Consider the following 20,176-nt stretch of genomic DNA (forward strand, 5'->3'; position numbering starts at 1 on the left):
ATTTAAATGGAAGATTAACGTTTTTACAATTGCCAATTTAATGCACATTATTTAATGATTTATAACTTTATAAAACATTAATTTTAAACGAAATACAGTACAATACATTTTTAAACGTTATCCATGCTTATCGTTTAAAACCCCGCGCCCTTTTTTCCCAGCGCCCCTTTTTAACGTACGCCTAATGTCCTGCCATATTATTATTATGTAGTGTGTAAATGCTATTTTGTGTTTTAATGCCAAAACATTAAAGAGACTCCGTAACAAAAATTGCATCCTGTTTTTTATCATCCTACAAGTTCCAAAAGCTATTCTAATGTGTTCTGGCTTACTGCAGCACGTTCTACTATCACCATCTCTGTAATAAATCAACTTATCTCTCTCTTGTCAGACTTGTCAGCCTGTGTCTGGAAGGCTGCCAAGTTCTTCAGTGTTGTGGTTCTGTGATGCATCTCCCCCCTCCAGGCCCCTCTCTGCACACTGCCTGTATATTATTTAGATTAGGGCAGCTTTTCTCTTCTCTCTTATCTTTTGCAAGCTGGATAAATCCTCCTCTGAGCTGGCTGGGCTTTCACATACTGAGGAATTACATACAGGCAGAGCTGTCTGCAATCTGCAGGAAGAAACAGCCTGACACTTCAGTGGAAGATAGCTGCAGGGGGAAAGAAACACACAAATGATCTCTTGAGATTCAAAAGGAAGGGTGTATACAGCCTGCTTGTGTATGGATGTATTTTCTATGTGTGGACATACTGTACATCAACCTACTTCCTGTTTTGGTGGCCATTTTGTTTGTTTATAAACAAACTTTTTAAAACTGTTTTTAACCACTTTTAATGCGGCGAGGAGCGGCAAAATTGTGACAGAGGGTAATAGGAGATGTCCCCTAACGCACTGGTATGTTTACTTTTGTGCGATTTTAACAATACAGATTCTCTTTAAATAGCGTTTTAATGTTAAAACGCTATTTAATGTTTTACCATTAAAACGCAAAATAGCGTTTTGAAAGCAGCAGCGCCCAGAGAGCCATCCGGTAACAGTAAACAAGGGCGCAGGAGGCTAGTGGACAAATCGGGCGCCGCCATTCACTCCCATAATAAATATCGTTTAATGGGCGCCCGATAGGAAAAAAGGGCGCCGGAGAAAAATAACGTTTTAAAAGCGGCGCCCGGAGACTTAATGTTTTATTACTGCTTCTCATGATTACACATTATTTAATGATTTATACATTTTTTTATATTATTTTTAAACGAAAAACAGTACAATATTTTTTTCAAACATTATTTTTAAACGAAAAACAGTACAATTTTTTTTTTTACACTATTTTTAAACGAAAAAACTGCACAATATGTTTTTGAAACTTTATTAATGCTTATCACAGGGGGGTCTTAGGTTTAGGCACCAACAAGGGGGTCTTAGGTTTAGGCACCAACAGGGGGGTCTTAGGTTTAGGCACCAACAGGGGGGTCTTAGGTTTAGGCACCAACAGGGGGGTCTTAGGTTTAGGCACCAACAGGGGGGTCTTAGGTTTAGGCACCAACAGGGGGGTCTTAGGTTTAGGCACCACCAGGGGGGTCTTAGGTTTAGGCACCAACAGGGGGTCTTAGGTTTAGGCACCAACAGGGGGTCTTAGGTTTAGGCACCAACAGGGGGGTCTTAGGTTTAGGCACCAACAGGGGGGTCTTAGGTTTAGGCACTAACAGGGGGGTCTAGGGGTTAGGGGTAGGTACAGGGAGGGTTACTTAGGCACCAACAGGGGGGGTCTTAGGTTTAGACATCAACAGGGGGGATTAGGGGTAGGTACAGGGAGGGTTACTTAGTAATTTTTTTTTTAAACGTTATTATACGTTTCACTATTTAAACGAAAGATTAACGTTTTTACAATTGCCGATTTAATGCACATTATTTAATGATTTATAACTTTATAAAACATTAATTTTAAACGAAATACAGTACAATACATTTTTAAACGTTATCCATGCTTATCGTTTAAAACCCCACGCCCTTTTTTCCCAGCGCCCCTTTTTAACGTACGCGAGCCATCCTCCTATGTCCAATTTTGTCCTCCAATGTACCTCCTCTGCCCCGGCCTGGAGTACTACACAGGCAAAGAGGTAAATAGCGGTGATTGGGGGTACTGAGGCAGCGCCCCCCGCCTGATTGGTGAATCGCTTTAGAAAGCCTCCAGCGTGCAGATACCTCCACCAGCTGCTCGTGTGATCTGCCTGTGTAGTACTCCAGGCCGGGGCAGAGGAGGTACATTGGAGGACAAAATTGGACATGGGGGAGACCAGGACGACCACTGGGGGGGGGGGGGGGGGGGGCAGAGGACATACGCTGGGGGACAAAATTGGACATAGGAGGATGGTTCTCTGGGCGCTGCTGCTTTCAAAACGCTATTTTGCGTTTTAATGGTAAAACATTAAATAGCTTTTTAACATTAAAACGTTATTTAATGTTTGAACATTAAAACGCAAAACAGCGTTTTACACACTAGCGGCGGCTCCGTGCATTTTCCCGGCGCCCTTTTTGGCTGTATGCAGCACTGACATTTTCTGCAGCACTTTACAGAGTACGTAGTCATGTCACTGACTGTCCTCAGAGGAGCTCACAATCTAATCTCTACCATTGACATATTCTAATGTACTTCCATATTATTATTCTGTATTATATAGCACTAACATCTTCTGCAGCACTTTACAGAGTACATATTCATGTCACTGACTGTCCTCAGAGGAGCTCACAATCTAATCTCTACCATTGACATATTCTAATGTACTTCCATATTAATATTATCATGTATTATATAGCACTAACATCTTCTGCAGCACTTTACAGAGTACATAGTCATGTCACTGACTGAACTCAGAGGAGCAATGAACTAATATCTACCATTGTCATATTCTAATGTACTTCCATATTATTATTCTGTATTATATAGCACTAACATCTTCTGCAGCACTTTACAGAGTACATATTCATGTCACTGACTGTCCTCAGAGGAGCTCACAATCTAATCTCTACCATTGACATATTCTAATGTACTTCCATATTAATATTATCATGTATTATATAGCACTAACATCTTCTGCAGCACTTTACAGAGTACATAGTTATGTCACTGACTGTACTCAGAGGAGCAATGAACTAAACTCTACCATTGTCATATTCTAATGTACCTCCATATTATTATTATCATGTATTATATAGCACTGACATCTTCTGCAGCACTTTACAGAGTACATAGTCATGTAACTAACTGTTCTCAGAGGAGCAATGAACTAATTTCTACCATCGTCACATTAATGTCCCTAAGAAAGTACATTTCGGGAGGCAGACAATTTAGCGTACCAATATGGTGTTGGGTTGTAGAAGGAAACTGGATTACCTGAGGAAACACAAGGAGGACATACAAATTATGTTTGTGTATACAAACAAAACAGCAATGTACCAATTATCGTATTCGTTACCAACAACTCACAACTAGTGTACCAAGGTAAACTGCAAAGAACAGGAATTGATACTTCATAAGGACAGTCACTCTAAGTAACTAATCCCAGACTTACTGTCCTTTTCTCACAGAATACTTTCCAGTCTGTAATGGTACGTACACACGGGTTACAACTGTCGCCGCAACCATGTGGCACGAGCGTGTTGCGGCGACAAGTCCCCCGCGTGTACAACGCGCGCGCCACGAGCCGTCGCTAGTCTGAGCTGTCGCCGGGCGATTGACTCGGTCAATCGCCAGCAACAGCTGTCGCCGCAACTTCGACGTAACTGTCGCTAGTCCGCCGTGTGTATGCGGACTAGCGACAGCAACTCCATACACAATGTATGGAGCTTCCGGCGGGCGGAGGAACCTTTGGGCAGAGACGTGTAGACAGCTGTCGCACGGGCGGAGCTGTCGCGCGCCCGTCCCCTGTGCGCTGGCGACTAGCCACTTTTGTCCCCCATGTGTACGTAGCTTAACAAAAACATTTAAGAAGTTTATTACAAAAACCAGAGGAAACAGACACATTCCCTGCAATCACAGAAGGTGTGAGGCCTGTCTATACATACTACGAACAGACCAAATACACAACCCAGTCTCACAGCAGCAGCAATATTACCAGACCAATTGTCTTGCGGTTCCAGTAATGCTGAGTGCGTGATGCTTTGCAAAAGATACCCCTCCGAGGGGAATCTACAGTATACAGGAGCCACAAAGCACAAACTACGCCAGCAAGGAACCATAAATGCTCAAAGTGTTATGCCGAGTCCATTCTGTTTTTCTAAAGCAGAAGATATCTTCAAATAAGCAATGAATCAGCATTATATAAGCAAGGAGGAGGTACTTCTATATTGAAGCAGGTAGTTTACGATCGGGAATTTTGGGCACCCGCTATCGGCAAAAGTTTGAGCGCTTCATTGGTGCAGATTCAAATATTGATTTTAAAGGATACCCCAACTGACATGTGACATAATGAGATAGACATGGGTATGTACAGTGCTTAGCACACGAATAACAATGCTGTGTTCCTTTTTTTCTTTCTTTGTCTGCAAGAGTTAAATATCAGGTATGTAAGTGGCTGACTCAGTCCTGACTCAGACAGGAAGTGACTACAGTGTGACCCTCACTGATAAGAAATTCCCCTTTTTTACCTCTTTCTTGCTCTCAGAAGCCATTTTCTGCTAGGAAAGTGTTTTTATAGTTGGAATTTCTTATCAGTGAGGGTCACACTGTAGTCACTTCCTGTCTGAGTCAGGACTGAGTCAGCCACTTACATACCTGATATTTAACTCTTTCAGGCAGAGAAAGAAAAAAAAGGAACACAGCATAGTTATTTGTATGCTAGGCACTGTACATACACATGTCTATCTCATCATGTCACATTTCACTTCGGGTATCCTATAAGGGGAAATTTGTGTGCTCAAAAATTAGGTTTTTTTTTTTTAGCTTTTTTCGCAGATTGGCACAGGGGTTAAGGTTAAGGTGGTTAAGGTTAGGCATCGGTACAGGGAGGCTTCAGTGTGAGAATAGGGTTAATTCCATAGAGTGAAGCTGAACAAACTTGTTTCGGCTTCACCGGGTGCCCTGTTTTCCTTGGCGCCCCTTTTTTGCATAAATGCGTTAACCACTTAAGGCCCACAGCCCCCCCCCCCCCCCCCCCCTCTAGTGACCAGGCTATTTTTTTTTTACAAATTAGGGCTCTGCAGCTTTAATAGCTCAATGCATAGCCACAGAACCGAGCACACAAATGAACCCCCCCCTTTTCTGCCCACCAACAGAGCTTTCTGTTGGTGGGCTCTGATCGCTGCTGCAGGCAGTGTTTTTGTTTTAATTAATTTAATTGACTTTTTTTTTAATAAACTGACTATTTTATTATTTTTTTATATCCCCCGCCAACCAATCACAGCGATCAGCCTTCATAGGCATCAGCCTATGAGACCCGATCGCTCTCTGAGCCTCTCCAGGGGACAGCCGAGTGACAGGGCTGTCCCCAGTACAGCGCTGCCTTGGATCGCAGCGCTGTAGAAAGCGGCGAAACAGCCGTCTAACAGTCTAATAGCGGTGATCGCCGCTGTTAGATTGATAACGGAGCGGAACTTTGTCATTCATGGGATCCGCGTGCATCAGCGCGTGCGATCCCCTGCCACATGCCACCCCAGGACTTGACGCCTTTTGGCGTTAGGCGATCCTGGGGCTGCCACCTTCCCGACGCCTATCAGCGTTAGGCGGCCGGGCAGGAGTTAATTTGGGCCAATAGGCGCTTATATTAATAGCAGCGATTAGTGAATGCAACCGCTATTTGTTGCAGCAGTTTGCATAACAACTATCTGGTGACCAAATGAACAGTAATAACCACTGGTGGCTATTATTTATAGGTGGCTATGGCATTGGAGGGGAGTTTTAAGGTTAGGCATCAGAGGGGGGTTCTATGGTTAGGCATCTGAGGGGGTGGTTAGGGTTAGGAAATAGGCGTCTGAGGGTGTGGTTAGGGTTAGGCATCTGAGGGGGGTAGTTAGGGTGAGGCATGTGAGGGGGGTGGTTAGGGTTAGGCATCTGAGGGGGGTAGTTAGGGTTAGGCATCTGAGGGGGGTAGTTAGGGTTAGGCATCTGAGGGGGGTAGTTAGGGTTAGGCATCTGAGGGGGTTAGTTAGGGTTAGGCACCTGAGGGGGTGGTTAGGGTTAGGGAATAGACATCTGAGGGGGGTAGTTAGGGTGAGGCATCTGAGGGGGTTAGTTAGGGTGAGGCACCTGAGGGGGTGGTTAGGGTTAGGGAATAGGCATCTGAGGGGGGTAGTTAGGGTTAGGCATGTGAGGGGGTAGTTAGGGTGAGGCATGTGAGGGGGTTTTATGGTTAGGCATCGGAGGGGGCTGGTTAGGTGTAGGCATTGGTAGAGGGAATGCTTTGTGGACGAATATAGTTACGGTAAGTACCCACGGCCAGATGGATCAGGGATCTCCATTGTCAACGCATGATCGTTCCCAGATTCATCATGCCGAATCTGCAATCGGAGTTGGCACCGGCATAAACGAATACTGGTAACTTTACCGATATTCCACTAGTGGCTATTTCCAGTGTCCACATTTCCACAGCGCCCATTTTGCATGTACGCGGTTGTTTAACAGCCCTCAGAGTTCCTCACTGCAGTTAAGGTCCAAACCAACGATGCGATTTTTTGGACGATTTTTCATGGCAAACAACCTTTTTCACATTAGCGCGTAACATCGTTTAATGAGATTTAATTAAATGATGTTTCACGGTGCAGGCCACCCACGCCGATAGTTCATTTTTTAACAACCGCCATATTGGATAGTATTGCAGAGGAACGTTTTGATCCACATTGATTTTCACGAAAATTTGCGACAATCACGTAAATTAAAGTTTGCATGGTTCGTTTCTGAGGTCGCCAACAATGTTTCCAGATTTGGCCAGATCGACTGGGGAACGAACGTTAGTCGGCGAGATCCCCAATCCATTTGGCCATGGGTATATAGCGAACCCAAGGCGGTTCCTTGAGGGGCAGATGGGACACAGAGGCATGTTCACTGCCTCATGACATGCCTCTGTGTCCCCCCCGCCTTCGCTCTCTGCCCCCCCCACCCCCACCACCATGCTATAGCCCCCTGAAATTAGCGACAATATTTGTTGCTATCTTGGAGGGGTAAATAGAGGAGAGATTCCCTTTTCAAAACGCCCGCCAGGGGCATTCCTACAGGCTTTCCAGAGCTGCCACTGGGCAGCTCTCTCTCTGGCCACGCCCCCTGCTGCTCCCCGCCTCCCTGCACGCTGTGAGAGAGGATCAATCTCTCTTTCCAGTGTCGTGACCCAGAGGTCACGAAAGTGAAAGTGGGCCAGTGCAGCCCACAGGAGCGGTGGTTTTGGCGGCTACCTGATCCTCTCAGCCCCTCGGATCAGGTAGCATAATTTTTTATGAGCCCACCTCGAGCTCTCTTTAAGATCACACTAGACCTCTGCTGGTCTTGCAATCACTCTTCTCAGTCAGTTCAGTGCGGCTCACACAAAGATCTGTTGTCATAAACGTGACACAAACACGTCCTATGATTTCACACGGCTGAACTGTGGCTCTGATCTCTCTCTCCACAGAGTTATGACTGCTTCATACCTGACACAGGCTTCTTATTCACACCGCCTTGATGGACACTTTTGATTTGATCATCAATATAGTTTGGGCCCCAGGCCATATCTCTCTCGCCATTCCTCTTTATATCGCTGGAGAAGTATTAGCTTCCTCCCCAGAGGTCATGATCCGTCTCCCATCATCTCCTGCTGTCAATGTCACCAGGAATGGACTTGTCACCTGTCAATGGAAGATGATTGAGATGCCTTGTCCTTATTACCGAAGCAGAAGTCACAACGGCCCAGTGTTTTTTGTTTTTGTTTTATTTATTTTAAAAGGCGATGCAATCATTTCTGACACGATAGCTACGTTCACTTCTAACTCAAATATATACTATATATTTGAAATATAGCCTATTCTACAGGGTACACACAGTTTCAGCAAATGTCTAGATCTCTGTTTGACTCCCCCACTAAGAGAAAGTACAGTTCAAGTATGCTGGGCCCACACCATTACATTGTTGGCAGTATCAATATAATTACTTTAAACTGCAGTATTGTAAGCAACCACAAGATGTCACTGTCTGTAGAATGATGTGAAGATCTCTATGGAATTGTGATTTTCTGTGTTTCTCTCTGCAGATTTATCTCTGTGTGTTTCCTTCAGTTAAGAGTTCTAACTTGTCATATTGGGTGTACGAACCACTCTGTCCCATCAAACAGAAGCTGAGAATTATTTTGTTTTGAAGGGTCCTTAGTCCATCTCCATGATCTGGAATACCCTCTTTGCTCACCTCACTGTTGCCTTTTCTCTTAGCTCTTTTCATAAGGAAATAGTTTAAACATGCTCAAGGGAACATTACACCCTCAGGAGATGAATATGATCCAAGGAGAAACTGAAGGTGCATTTCTCTGTCTTGTGCCATTTAGAGAGTGTCCATACCGAAATCTGTTCATATTAATAGCTGCATATTTTTTTTACATTTTTTTCTTAAACGACAACTGAAGTGAGAAACATATCGAGGCTGCCATATGTATTTCCTGTTAAACAATACCGGTTACCTGGCAGACCTGCTGACCTTTGCTGGGCAACACGTATGGTATAGTGGTTATCACTCTCACCTTACAGCATGCATGAAGTGTGTATGTTTTCTCCATGTCTATGCGGGTTTCCTCCGGGCACTCCAGTTTCCTCCCACATCCCAAAAACATACAGATAAGTTAATTGGCTTCTCCCTAAATTGGCCCTAGACTATGATACATACACTACATCCTAGGTTCTCAACTTGTGGTACGCGTACCCCAGGGTACTTCTGATGGTTCCAGGGGGTACTCAGGCTTGATATACTTAACCAACAGCAACAAATTTAGAGTTTTAGAAAATGATAAATCTTATTTAAACACCATCAAATTAGTATTTTGGCTAATTAAAAACAATAGTAAATGCTTGGAAATTGTTTAGTACCAATTATCATGTACTAAGATTAAATATATATTTGTCAAGGGGTACTTGTGATAATGCTTACTATGCTAAGGGGTACTTGGTGAGTACAGAGTTTTAAAAGGCGTACATACCAATAAAATGTTGAGAAACACTGCACTACATGATACATACATAGACATGTGGTCTATGATAGGGATTAGATTGTGAGCCCCTTTAAGGGGCAGTTAAGTTACAAGGCAATATACTCTGTACAGCTCTGCGGAAGATGTCGGCGCTAAATAATAATAACATTAATAATTTATTTGGCAGCAGCAGTGTCTGAATAACACCAGAAACAAGCGTGCAGCTAATCTTGTCAGATCTGACAATAATGTCAGAAACGCCGGATCTGCTGCATGCTTGTTCGGGGTCCAGTGGCGGCGTTGCTAGGATCCTAAGAGATCCAGGGCACTATTGGGCACGCTAGATGGAAAATGGGTGTGGCCATGGGTGTGGGTGGAGCCAAATGTACATGAACTTAACAGAAGTCTAAGTAGGCCTGCCCAGCAAAATGTTGGATGAAGCCCCGTCTCCAATAATAAAAAAACACAAAAACAAAAATGCAGCACATCACATAAATAGGCAGTGTCACGTAAACATAGCTAGGCAGAGTCACCTGTGCTGTGTGCTGGTTGGTCTGGCTTTCTGCCAGTGATGATCATAACCAGCAAAATTAGGAGTTCGCAAAATTTCGCATACATTTTTGCAGTTAGGCCTATGAGTAATTACGATTTGCAAACTAAATTGATTTCGTAGTCATTCGTAATTTCGCACATAATTTTGTGCCGACTTTGGAGGTTAATAGCAAAACCCTCATACATGCTATTGACACTAAAATTGCTACCTATGTTAAAGGGGATCGTGGGTACAAGGGAAAAAAGAATTTTCCAAAAAGACCACATAGTTTTTGAGAAAATCGATTTTAAAAATGCAAAGAAAGAATGGTCTTTAAACTTTGAAAAATGACAGTTTAAAAACCATTTTCTTTGCATATTTAAAATTGATTTTCTCAAAAACTACAATGTCTTTTTGGAAAATTCTTTTTCTGCCTTGTACCTAATATTCTCCTTAACATAGGTACCAATTTTGGTAGCAATAGCAGGTATGGGGGCTTGGCTATTCACCGCTAAATTCGGCAAAAAAAATTGTGAAATTGCGTGAAAATTACACCAAAAATTACACGAAATTATGAAATACTATTACATATAAAATCAATTACGATTTTCTCCAAAATTTCGCATTACGATTACGATGCGTTAATGTGAATTTTGATGCAAAATTTCGGCCTGCCACTGCTTTCTGCTGGGCAGGCTGGCCTGATGCCAGGTTATCTGGCAGTTCCCCCATAGCATTCCCTGACCTTCTAGTGGACCCTCTGCTATGCTCCCACGGGCCTCCCATTGAGGCATAACAACTCCCAGCCTGACTCCATAGAAGAACCACAGCTCCCTACATGCCCCCATAGAAGAACCACAGCTCCCTGCATGCCCCCATAAAGGCATCACAGTGCCCAGCATGCACCGCAGCACCCAGTATACCCACATAGAGGCACCACAGCACCTGGCATTACCCCGATTGACGCACCACAGCTCCCAGCATGCCCACCATTCAGGCAACACAACTGACTCTGCCTGGGGGAGGTCCGGGCACTCCAGAATAGACTTATTGTTGCAGCATTTTACTACTTTTACTCTAAAGAACCACTTAGTTCAGTTTGCTATTTGTACTATAAAAAATTCCTTCCACCAGAAATCTTTCACTCTCATCTCTCCTGCCTGGTTAATAAAAAAGTAGGATGAGGGCATAAGGGCATTGGTTAGCAATTTAAACTCTTCTTCTTCTTTAGGTTCTCTAGTTTTCACTGCAAGTGACACTGAATTACAGTGAAGACAGCAAACACAATTGGCTAATGGCCTTAGTTTGTTCGGTCCAAAGAAAGACCTTCCATGAATTCAGCCAGAGAGCCCTGGCAGTAATTTTATATGCTAAACTTTCTTGAAACTTTGGATAATGGTTTGACCATGGATGAGACCTTGCTTCCTGTGCGCTTCAGACTTCCTGTCAATAAGCCAATCTAGCGCACAGCAGGCGGGCAGCACTTCAGTACCTAGAGAGGCGCACAGAGGACAAGAGCTTGCCGGAACAGGAATGTGAAGGTTACAGGCAATGTCACATCTCCACGGCTGATAAAGATTTGATGTACAAATTCAGAAATGTTTTTTTCTGTTTTTAATATGAGGAGGTTTGTTGCAGTCCTCCTCATCTGCTGAAGCTCATCTCTGAAGATGGATCAGGCAAAACATTAAAGCCTATTCCATTTTTTTTCTATTCCCCCAACCTCTAAACTAGTCGTACTATATACTTCTTACCCTAAAATTTTACTCCGGACAAACAGGCCAATAGGCTAAAGTACTTGCCCTTGCTTTCTTGGCCTTGAAAGCCCCCAGTTCTTAATCAAACTTAGCATCTGTGGGATGTTCTCTACTGCTCCAAAAATTTCCATAGAAGAACCACAGCTCCCTGCATGCCCCCATAGAAGAACCACAGCTCCCTGCATGCCCCCATAAAGGCATCACAGTGCCCAGCATGCACCGCAGCACCCAGTATACCCACATAGAGGCACCACAGCACCTGGCAATACCACCTTATTATACCTCCCAACTTTTTGAGAAGAGAAAGAGGGACACTTAAGCCATGCCCCTGAACACGCCCCGTCACATCCCTAGTCACGCATACCATAAAGCTTTAATAAGAAAAATATGTTGTTTTATAATTTAAACCACACTGGTCCTCTCTATCCTGGTTCATTTTCCTTCATATTGACATTTGAAAATTAGTAATATTTCAATTTAAAGGATGGGAATAAAGTTTAGAGTTAATCAAACACATTTTTTAGTACAGAAATATATATATTTACATAGAAAGAGGGACAAAGTCCTGAAAGAGGGACAAATGAAGAGGAAAGCGGGACAGAGGGACAGGGCTCCCAAAGAGGGACTGTCCCTCCAAAAGCGGGACAGTTGGGATCTATGGTGTAGGCATAGCTCCCAACTGTCCCACTTTTGGTGGGATATTCCCTTTTTGGGAATCAAATCCCTTTGTCCCTCTTTCTTCCTCATTTGTCCCTCTTTCTTCCTCATTTGTCCCTCTTTCAGAAATGATGTACAGATCTCTGGTAATATATGCATTTTTCTAATGAAAAATGTGTTTTCCTGACTCTAAACTTTATTCTCATCAATTAAATTGTTATATTTCTTATTTTCAAATGTTAAAATGAAAAAAAAAACAAAAACGAATGATGATAGAAAGGACCAGTGTGGTTTGAATGTTAAAACTACATCTTTTGATTCTGAATTATTTGTGATATGCATGGTGATGGGTGTGGTGGGGGCGTGGCTAGAGGTGTGGCTTGGGCATGTCTTAAAGAGAATCTGTATTGTTAAAATCACACAAAAGTAAACATACCAGTGCGTTAGGGGACATCTCCTATTACCCTCTGTCACAATTTCGCCGCTCCTCGCCGCATTAAAAGTGGTTAAAAACAGTTTTAAAAAGTTTGTTTATAAACAAACAAAATGGCCACCAAAACAGGAAGTAGGTTGATGTACAGTATGTCCACACATAGAAAATACATTCATACACAAGCAGGCTGTATACACCCTTCCTTTTGAATCTCAAGAGATCATTTGTGTGTTTCTTTCCCCCTGCAGCTATCTTCCACTGAAGTGTCAGGCTGTTTCTTCCTGCAGAGTGCAGACAGCTCTGCCTGTATGTAATTCCTCAGTATGTGAAAGCCCAGCCAGCTCAGAGGAGGATTTATCCAGCTTGTAAAAGATAAGAGAGAAGAGAGAAGCTGCCCTAATCTAAATAATACACAGGCAGTGTGCAGAGAGGGGCCTGGAGGGGGGAGATGCATCACAGAACCACAACACTGAAGAACTTGGCAGCCTTCCAGACACAGGCTGACAAGTCTGACAAGAGAGAGATAAGTTGATTTATTACAGAGATGGTGATAGTAGAACGTGCTGCAGTAAGCCAGAACACATTAGAATAGCTTTTGGAACTTGTAGGATGATAAAAAACAGGATGCAATTTTTGTTACGGAGTCTCTTTAAATTGTCCCTCTTTTTTATCTAAAAAAATTGGGAGGTATGGTGTAGGTTCCCTTTGTGCTGACAAACAACTATGACTTGTCAAGTCATGGACTCCACAACATCTTTTAAAGAAACACTGAAGCGAAAAAAAAATTATGATATAATGATTTGTATGTGTAGTACAGCTAAGAAATAAAACATTAGGAGCAGAGACATAAGTCTAATATTGTTTCCAGTACAGGAGAGTAAAAAAACGCCACTTGTTATCTATGCAAAAAAACAATTGAGTTCCACCACTTTCAAAGTCGCAGAGAGCTCGGTCTTCTGAAGCTTGTTATCTCAAGTGTCAGTCACAGTAGCTTCTTTTTCTACTGCAGAGGACAGGACAATAGTTCACAAGATTGCTCTGTAAAATCATTTAGAACACTGAATAGTGTGTAAACTACAAATATTAGAGAATGATGCAATGTTATAAAAAACCACTATATAACTGAAAATAAAAATATGAGAATATTTTCTTTGCTACTAATCTAGCAATTACACGTACTACACAACCAATTCATTATATCATCATTTTAATTTTTTTTTTTTGCTTCAGTGTCTCTTTAACCACTTAACGACTGCCTAACGCCGATAGGCGTCGGCAGGTCGCAAGTGGTTTCCCATGGAAACTTTCCATGTCAGTTCACGGAGGGTGTCTCCGTGAACAGCCTGCGAGCCACCGATCGCGGCTCGCAGGCTAAATGTAAACACGCGAGGAAGAAATCCCCGCTGTTTAAATACGGCGCTGCTGCGCAGCAGCGCTGTGAAGGAGATCGGCGATCCCCGGCCTCTGATTGGCCGGGGATCGCCGCAGTCTGATAGGCTGAAGCTTATTAGAGGCGGTGCAGGACGGATCTCCGTCCTGCGCCGCCCAGGGGAAGGAGGGGAGGGAGGGAAGGACAGGGAGGCCAAAAATCGATGCAGAGGGAGGCTTTGTGGAGCCCCCCGCAAGGCGAAAATAGCCGGCGGCGATCAGACCCTCCCACCAGGACATCCCCCTAGTGGGGAAAAAAGGGGAGAAATCTGATCACCCTGGCTGATTCCTGATCTGTGCTGTGGGCTGTAGAGCCCACGCAGACGCAGCACAGATCTGGGAGAAATGGCCTGGTCCTTAAAGGGAATGTCCAAGCAAAATAAAAAAATGAGTTTCACTTACATGGGGCTTCTACCAGCCCCATGCAGCCATCCTGTGCCCTCGTAGTCACTCAATGCTGCTCCAGTCCCCCGCTGGCAGCTTGCCGACCTCGGAGGTCGGGGGCCGCATTGCGTACATTTTTATGCATTCCCGCTAGTGCAGGAACATTAACACATACATTTTTACGCATTACTGGTTCAATGCGTAAAAATTTACGCATTGAACCACTAACGCGTAAAAATGTATGTGTTATTTTTCCTGCACTAGCGGGAATGCGTAAAAATGTACACAATGTGGCCCCCGACCTCCGAGGTCGGCAAGCTGCCAGCGGGGGACTGGAGCAGCATTGAGTGACTACGAGGGCACAGGATGGCTGCATGGGGCTGGTAGAAGCCCCAGGTAAGTGAAACTCATTTTTTTATTTTGCTTGGACATTCCCTTTAAGGTGTCTTGCGGTACCTGGCACCAAGATGTTAGGAACACCTTTACGTAATGCAAACCTTTAAGCAATGCATCACTGATCACTGTAGGGGGTTGGTGTCTTGGCACTCTAGGGAAAAAGGCACAGGCTCCCTGTGCTGTTTAATTTTCTGCTATTTATTACTGTTATTGGCCTGAGGAAGTGGGCTCAGACCCGCAAAATGCATTGCCTGTGCATAATAAAGATCTTATGTTTAACACAAAGATTTTGTCATTGAGGTAAGCTACCTCGTTTTCCTTTTCGCCTTTAAACTGTTTTTAGAACTTTTTATACACCAGAGCGCCTCTTTCCCCCTATTGTGCCTCTATGGATCAGACTATGTTTTCCAGCACATCCCACAGATTTGTAAAGCAAACTTGAAGTGAATTTTTGAAGGGTTTTGTGGTTGGAATGATAGGTGTGGGTAGAGGTGTAATTATAGGGGAACAGCAGTGGCATGGCTGTAGAAGGCCTCAACTCCTTACCCTCTTTCTTTGAGATACAGGGCCCTCCATTCAGAGTAGATGTTGTTTTAACCATACTTGCTATGGGTGGGGCACTCATTGGTGCTGCACTAGTATCATGATTCATGGCAGATGGGTCTCCTAAGCAGTGGCTGGAGTCTGGAGAGTGTAATGGTTAAGGGCTCTAACACAGGCAACCAGGGTTCAGACCTTCCTGTTCAGTAAGCCAGCAACTATTCAGTAAGGAGTCAGTGGGCTAGACTCCCTAACACTGCTTCTGCCTACTGACTGACCAAGCTTTAGTGGCTGCAGCTCAAGCACTTTGAGTCCGCCAGGTGCAATATTAATGTCTTGCCATGGAGGCATGGCCGGATTTCAGGCAAGGCCACAAAAGCCATGGCCTATGGCACCAGGAAAGCAAGGGGTGGGCTGTGGGCAGCAGTAGCAGTTAGCCTGCTGAACATTTGTCCTGCTACACAAGTTTGCACGTAGCAGTGGGCGGCTACAGACAGCCGGATCTGGCATTCGGGGGATGAAAGGGCACTTACAGTGACATCTGAGCTGCCTGTCACTCACCGAATGTGCCGCTCACCAAGGACCTTACAATCTAATCCCAGCCATCACTAACTGTCCTCAGAGGAGCCTACAATCTAATCCCTGCCATGTTGCTGTGTGTGTGTGTGTGTGTGTGTGTGTGTGTGGGGGGGGGGGGGTTAGGATGCTGTCTGTCTGAGCCTGAGGACAGCTAGTGATAGTGGGACTTGGGCTGTAAAAAGTACAAATCTGGCCCTGCATGGAGGTCAACACTGAGATAGGGTTTATGAAGTCTGGGACACACACACACTTTTTGCCGGAGCCCCCATACTTTGTCGTTTTGCTCCTGGGCATAGGTAAGCCTGGAGGACCATTAGCTTTGAGCTGAAGATGTTAAAAAACTCAGAAACGTCGTAAGATGGAGAGCACAGGCTGGCCTTTGGGTGAAGCTTATTTGACAAAATGTCTGCCGTCGCTCTGCCCCCGCCGCAGGTAGCCTTTGCCTCGCTCACATTTATTTAGCGAGAGTTGCGTTTGCATTCTGCCTTAATAACAAAACGATACATCATGTTTGTTTAATTTCAGGCGCCCTATTAAGCCCCCTTCAACATCATTTGCTTGCGATGCCGACCTGAGACCTGCATTGTAGTCTTGCTAATGACACTTGCCGTTAACTAATTGGTATGTAATTGTCCTGCTGTTCCTGACTTCGCCTTGTATTATGTCTTGCAGTTGTTTTGTAGTGATGTTTTCATGTCTGGTGAGGTTATTCTTTTTCTTTCTTTTTTTTTAACATCAGTAGGCTTAATGGGGTAATGCTGAAAAAATGCAGATTATTATGGAAGACATTTAAGGTATTTGGAAAGCGGACATTTCTCTGGACGATGTATCATTCAGCTTTATGCATCTTTTACTTCTACAGCCAAATGTATTTTTATGCGATATGGTGCAAAAGCAGCATACGGATGTTAAAGTGTACAGAATGGGAGAGGCAGTAGCAGGTTGGCACTACAGTACAGGTAGTCCCCGGTTAACAAACAACATAGGGACTGTAGGTTCGTTCTTAACTTGAATCTGTTCTTAAAGAGAAACTCCGACCAAGAATTGAACTTTATCCCAATCAGTTGCTGATACACCCTTTTACATGAGAAATCTATTTCTTTTCACAAACAGACCATCAGGAGGCGCTGTATGACTGATATTGTGGTGAAACACCTCCCACAAGAAACCCAGAGGACTGTGGTACTCCTGGCAGTTTCCAGTCTGTGAACCTTGTTGCATTGTGGGAAATGGCTGTTTACAGCTGTTTCCAACTGCCAAAACAGCAAGCAGCAGCTACATCACCTACCAGCAGTAAAAATGTCACCATGTAATAAATGTCAGGATGTAAATCAGGGAGAGGAAATATTTTAAAATGGGCAAACACTGACTAAATTATTTATACATAATTATTGTAAAAACTAGCTGACCTAAGCCCGTAAGCCCGTTTAAAACGGGCTCTAGGTCTGTCACCGCTGGAGCATTACAGCACGCATGCGCACGCCCATCCGCCACGCGCACACATGCCGACCCTTCTTGCATCCTGTTCTTAACGGCTGTCAGTGTTGGACATGTGCAGTAGTGCAAAACCACTGACACAGGGACATGGGACGCAGGGACACAGGGAAATTATATAAAGAGATGAAGCACTTTTTTTGTTACATTATTTTCACTGGAGTTCCTCTTTAAGTCAGAACACTGTGCCATCTTTGTCCCCTGTACCTCCTCTGTGCCCCCCTGTGCCTCCAGTGTCCCCCTCTATGTCACCCCTGCCCTCTGTACCTTCTTATATAAGTTTAAAAGCCATTTTTTCTTTGAATTTTTTAAAATCATTTGTTAAAAAAACTATTTGAAAAAGAAAAACATTCTGACTTGTTCCCATAGAATCCAGACCGTTCGTATCGGCAAGTCATTCAAAAGTCGGGCGTTTGTAAGTTGGGGACTACCTGTATATGTAAAAAAAATGAGCTGTGCATGATCGACTTGACGTTTAAAGCAAGCGTCCTCTCAAAAAGTGCTAACAGTGTGCTCTAGCAAGCAGATGCATTCACAGAACTTGAGGAAGAGGGAAAGCTGGCACTGCTATGAAAGCACTCGTGGACAAAAAAAGAAGTGGACATCCTAAAAGCCTGCTGGAGAGGCGCATGATGAGTGGTGGTGGGTGCTGGGTGAAGAAAGCCTGATGGCTGCCTCCGTAGAAGCACAGTAGTGCACAAAACCGCCGTCAGGCTTTCTCCACCCAGCACCCACCGCCACCCATCATGCGCCTCTCCACCAGCCGTTAGGTATGTCCACTTGTTTTTACTGATGATTGTGTATGCTACCATGCATCTGTGATGTTGATGCTTTATTGAATAAGAAGTTTTAAATCAGGATGATACCATTTATTGGCTAACTACAAATGAATAAGAATAAACAAGCTTTCGGCCTTGCAGCCTTCGTCAGGTTTACATCCTGTTAGTTTGCAAGCTGGTGGTACAGACAGCTTATATACATGCAACATCAAAAGGGAAAACAGATATTTTTTTCAAGCATAAATACATCATTAAGATGCCTTAATACAAACAGACCATCTAAATGGGGTAAGATAAGGATCATTGTTTACTTTATTGCTCACAGACCTGGTATTAGGATTGACCCAGAGGTATCGTAAATTCTTAGTTCACAAGTTCAGCTAGGGTGGCTGAGACAGTTCATATATAATCAATCTCATACCAATATAGAAAGTTGTTGTACTTATTCAGACCCTTCTGCACAGCTTTGAAACAATTTATAAATTTTGTTTCTGCTATTAATCGGTCATTTGACGTTTTGAAGCCGCCCTTCAGGGCAGTGACACGAAGATCATCCATGCTGTGTCCGTTGGACCGAAAGTGTGTAGCAACTGGGAGTCCAGATTTGGTATCATTAATAGTGTGCCTGTGTCCATTCATACGTTTGCACAGAGTTTGTCCAGTTTCTCCCACTTACATAACATTGGGGCATTTAGCACACATGATCAGATATACCAGATTGGTGGACCCACAAGAAAATTTACCTTGTATTCTGTACTCCTGTTGTGAACCTGGTATCGTTACCCTGTCAGTGGAGTAAATGTGTCTGCAGGTCCCACATATTTTTTGTCGGCAGGGTGATGTTCCGTTTTGTTGAGGCCTATTCAAAGAGCTCCTGACAATCATCTGTTTTAGATTGTGTGGTTGCCAATATGACAAGAGTGGAGGTTTAGGGAATATCGTTCTCAGTCTGTGATCCTTGTGTAAAATGGGATGAAGTTCCTTAGCAATCCTCCTTAAGATTTCCAGGTGTGGGTTGTAGGTGACAACCAAAGGGACACGTTCCTCTTTCTGGTTTTGCTTATATTTCAGGAGTTCAGTCCTGGAGATGTTGCTGGCTTTCCTGATTTGGGCCTCAGCCATGGGAGGACTGTATCCTTGTTTAATGAAAGTGTTCTTAAAGGGAAGGTTCAGGGAGGGTGGGGAAAAAATAAAAATCAATTTCCACTTACCTGGGGCTTCCTCCAGCCCGTGGCAGGCAGGAGGTGCCCTCGCCGCCGCTCCGCAGGCTCCCGGTGGTCTCCGGTGGCCGACCCGACCTGGCCAGGCCGGCTGCCAGGTCGGGCTCTTCTGCGCTCCAAGTCCTTGTACTTCTGCGTCCCACGCCGGCACTCTGACATCATCGGACGTCCGCCGGGCTGTACTGCGCATGCGCAGAACTACTGCGCATGCGCAGTACAGCCCGGCGGACGTCCGATGACGTCAGAGTGCCGGCGTGGGACGCAGAAGTACAAGGACTTGGAGCGCAGAAGAGCCCGACCTGGCAGCCGGCCTGGCCAGGTCGGGTCGGCCACCGGAGGCCACCGGGAGCCTGCGGAGCGGCGGCGAGGGCACCTCCTGCCTGCCACGGGCTGGAGGAAGCCCCAGGTAAGTAGAAATTGATTTTTATTTTTCCTCCACCCTCCCTGAACCTTTCCTTTAAGGTGATCCAGGTGCTTGTCTCTGTCCATCCTGTCAGAACAAATCCGGTTGTACCTTATAGCTTGGCTGTAAATTATAGAGTTCTTAATGTGCTTGGGATGAAAACTGTCATATCTTAGGTATGTGGGACGGTCTGTAGGTTTGCGATACACAGAGGTTTGTATGTTGTTACCCCTGATGTATATGGTGGTGTCCAGAAAGTTAATCTCTGTGTGAGAGTAGGTAAGTTTCAATTTGATTGTAGGATGGAAGGCATTGAAGTTCCTGTGGAACTGGAGAAGATCATCCTCACTTGCGGACCAGATGATTAAAATATCATCAATGAAGCGGAAGTAGGCCAAGGGTTTTATGCCACATGCATTGAGGTATTCCTCTTCGATTTTGGC

General features: G+C 44.4%; 1 long non-coding RNA gene across 2 annotated transcripts in view; it reads left to right on the forward strand.

Moving 5' to 3' along the window:
• Positions 1-20,176, forward strand: part of LOC137522402 (uncharacterized) — a 250,600-nt gene that overhangs the window by 76,612 nt on the left and 153,812 nt on the right. The window contains exon 3 of one of the 2 annotated variants that reach the window (XR_011022279.1): positions 16,363-16,452. The exons of the other annotated variant lie outside the window; for it this stretch is intronic. This is a non-coding gene — a long non-coding RNA (uncharacterized lncRNA). Of the gene's footprint in view, positions 1-16,362; positions 16,453-20,176 lie in introns of those variants that run through there. 2 annotated transcript variants of the gene reach the window in all.

Source organism: Hyperolius riggenbachi, chromosome 6 (assembly GCF_040937935.1).
Source record: "Hyperolius riggenbachi isolate aHypRig1 chromosome 6, aHypRig1.pri, whole genome shotgun sequence".
NCBI classification, from domain to species: Eukaryota; Metazoa; Chordata; class Amphibia; order Anura; family Hyperoliidae; genus Hyperolius; species Hyperolius riggenbachi.